Source organism: Paramisgurnus dabryanus, chromosome 12 (assembly GCF_030506205.2).
Source record: "Paramisgurnus dabryanus chromosome 12, PD_genome_1.1, whole genome shotgun sequence".
Lineage (NCBI taxonomy): Eukaryota > Metazoa > Chordata > Actinopteri > Cypriniformes > Cobitidae > Paramisgurnus > Paramisgurnus dabryanus.
The window spans coordinates 2134132-2137671 of record NC_133348.1 but is presented as its reverse complement, the minus strand read 5'-3'; the positions used below and the strand labels follow the sequence as shown (position 1 = coordinate 2137671).

At 36.0% G+C, this 3540-nt stretch overlaps 1 long non-coding RNA gene across 1 annotated transcript; it reads right to left on the bottom strand.

Annotated features, from left to right (window-relative positions):
- Positions 1-322: 322 nt before the first annotated feature.
- Positions 323-2340, bottom strand: LOC141283046 (uncharacterized). The gene is made up of 3 exons (XR_012338016.1): positions 2217-2340; positions 1411-1517; positions 323-1333 (listed from the first exon to the last, which is right to left on the bottom strand). It is a non-coding gene; the product is annotated as an uncharacterized lncRNA (long non-coding RNA).
- Positions 2341-3540: the final 1200 nt, after the last annotated feature.

Below are 3540 nucleotides of genomic sequence, written 5' to 3'. Positions count from 1 at the left end.
AAAATAACCAGAGTTCGATATTCCTATTTAAAACTTAACTCTTCTGTAGTTACATTGTGTACTAAAACAGACAGAAAATTAAAAGTTGCGATTTTCTAGGCAGATATGGCTAGGAACTATACTCTCATTCTGGCGTAATAATCAAGGACTTTGCTGCTGTTACATGGCTGCAGGAGGCGTAGTGATATTACGCAGCTGCTATTGAAAGTAACCCTTTAAATGCTTCGGTAAACGTGCCAGCTTAGAGTCTATAGCTTAGCTACCACACACAGCTCCTTAGCAACTGCATAGCAACACCCAAGCAACAACTCCACTCACTAAAAACAGTTGGGTTAAAAATAACCCAATAAATAACCCAATGGTGGGTTACTATAGCACCGACCCATTGTTGGGTTATTTTAACCCAATGCATTGGGTAGAAAGTTTTACCCAATTAGTTGGGTTATGAAATAACCAATTTGTTGGGTTATTTTTGCAATGCTGTTTTAACCCCATTATTATTATTATTATTATTATTTATTACTATTATTTGCTTTATAAATAAATAATTCAAAACTTACAAATACATTTATAATGCTTTAATTTCATTTAGTCATTTGCACCTGCATTTAAATGTATAAATACATACATGTATAGAAGCATAAATACATACACACATACATACATATATACATACATAAATAAACAAAAACATAAGAACAAAACAAATCTACTCAATCTTATCCAACTAAAAACTGCTTAAAAGCATAGTTCACACATTTTGTCATCATTTTCTCCCTCTCATGTTGTTATAAACCTGTATATAAGTCTTTACTTTGATAACCACAAAGGTATATTTCAAAGAATGTTTAAAAAATAAAACCGATCATGAGCCCCATTCATTTTCATAGTATTCTTTTTTCCTACTATGACAGTCAATGGGGCTCATGATCTGTTTGGTTTCAAACATTACTCAAAATATCTTCCTTTGTGGTCATCAGAACAAAAAAATGTGTACAGGTTTGTAATGACAGGAGAGGAAGAAAATTATGACAATTTTCATTTTTGGGGGAACTGTCCCTTTAAGCAGGTGACAGTGTGTTCAGGAAACATCACATGGTACAAAATGTATTGTGTGTTACAGAAACTACTTAACAGTAGTGAAAGGCTTGGGATACTCTGTATAAAATGTAAAAAAAATATTAAAGCACATGTCAACTGCTGGTCTTGCTCCAGGGCCATGCATGCCTCCCCACGATAACAAAGGCTTGTGATTAGTCGAATTCATCCCATAGGAGGACATGGGGTCTTCGTCATACCTCCTCCAAATACTGAATTATGTTTGTTTTCTGACCTGAAGACAGAATTTTCACAATGTAAATATGCACACATAAACAGGTTAAAAAAAAAAGTGTCATAAATTATACTTACAGGTTGCAAATTAATAAATGTTTGCTTTGTCTCTTGGTACTGTAGGAAGGCTGAACCATCTTGCTGGCCATTTTGTAAGGTTTTTAATGCAACATCTCCAAGAATGTCTACATTTAAAGAAAAGAATAATTAATTAAATCTCAAAGCAAACACATCTGGCACGCTGAATAAATACTCTACTTTGACAGTAGATGGCGCTGAATTGCAAATTCAACCGTTACCGGGGTTACAGTATACAGTAGTAGACGTGCAGCGCTTCATCAGGGATTATACTGAAGTAAGACGACAATAAAATGCCATCGAGTCATTTCTTAAGACATTTACATTCAGAATCACATTTATATTACAGCTCTGTGTCTATAACACAGACCGGCTAAAAAAATATTTGGAGCAAAAAACAGCCGGTTGCATCCCTTACAAAAGTTAAAAACGGTTTTTACTACACTTTAAACAAAACAACATTGTCTGTTACAGAAAGCATGGTTAAAGCAATATGACAATCAATACGCCATGAAACTAACGTTATACTACTAAAAGAAGAAATGATTCATTTTCGTAAGGGCTCATGCTGTTGGTGCTGTTTAGTATTAAAATAAATTGCAATGTCTCTCTACGTTTATGATGGCTTAAAAACGCGTTTGGCATCGATAACAGTTAATGAATGGAACAGGTGTAACGGACAAAAACTAGACAACAGCGTTTTTGTACACTTATTTAAACGTGACTGATAGTTTACTGTGTGTTAGAGCTTAAAGACACTTTGTAGCAAAATAAAACATTACACAGAGATATATTTTAAAACGTACCTCTCGTGTCTGTCCGCACTCAGCAGTGGCACCGGTCAACCGTTGAAATTCAAAATGCGTGACGTGAGCCCGATTTTAACCCAACTCTCTGGGTTGTTACAGAAATAACCCAATACAAGCTAGGAATAACCCAACAGAACAACCCAATACGTTTAACCCACCTATTGGGTAAAACAAATAACCCAACGGTTTTTAGAGTGCACAAAATCTCTCAAACCCCAACAAGTTTTACTCAGATTGTTTGTATTACCTGCACTCAAAAGAAAAAGTTGTCTCAACAAATTGTTGGGTAAAATATGGGCAATCCCAAAAGTTAACCTATTCTAGTTTGTTTCAGCACAATATTTTTGGGTTGATTCATACCATAGCTGGGCCAAATATGGATATTTTCTAGGTAAATTTAAACCAACGGTTGGGTTTGTCCATATCTTACCCAACCATGGAATGAAACAACCCAGCATTTTTTTAGACAGTGTGGCTCGAGATGCCTGGCCTAAGCCCCCAGTGAGCCTGCAGAGGACAAGTGGCATCAGAGAATGGATTGATGGATTTTTTGGGTACCAATCTACCTTTTTAAGATTTGTGTGAAAACTTCATTTATAACAGTAATGTTTGCAGCTAAGACCACTGTGTTAATGAGAGTCATGAACTACAACGCAAACAACGAATATAAAGGGCAGACAAATGTTTTCCATTTGAGTGGCATTCCAGAGCAACGCTATAGAGAGACACTTGTATAACAGCATGTGGTCTCTCTCTCTCTCCTTCAGTATATGGGGGGATGGGTTGCCAGCTGTTTTCCCGGGAACTATCATGTTAAAAACTGTTTTGCTGAGACTACCAAAAGAGATCAGACATTAATTTTCTGCTGAGCTACAGAAACCACACATACTGTAGGCCGTGTTTGCATTTTACACCTATCCATCTATTTGCCGACCTGCCTGTATCTATCTTTTTCTTATTTGCTTGTTTATTTGTTCTGGGTGACCCATTTGGTGCAATCCTCAGCAAACTGTTCAACAAGTAACAGTTACATAAACAGCGCTTTGCAAAATATCGCAAATTATCACCATGTCCCTTTATTTAAAGGAAAACACCACTGCTTTTCAATATTTTACTATGTTTTTACCTCAACTTAGACAAATTAATACATCCCTATTTTTTTTCAATGCGTCCAATTAAGCTTTGTACAGTGTGTCGTGAATGTGTTAGCATTTAGCCTAGCCTTATTCATTCCTTTGGATCCAAACAGGGATACATTTAGAAGCCACTGAACACTTCCATGTTTTTCCTTTTTTAAGACTGATATATGAGTAGTTACACG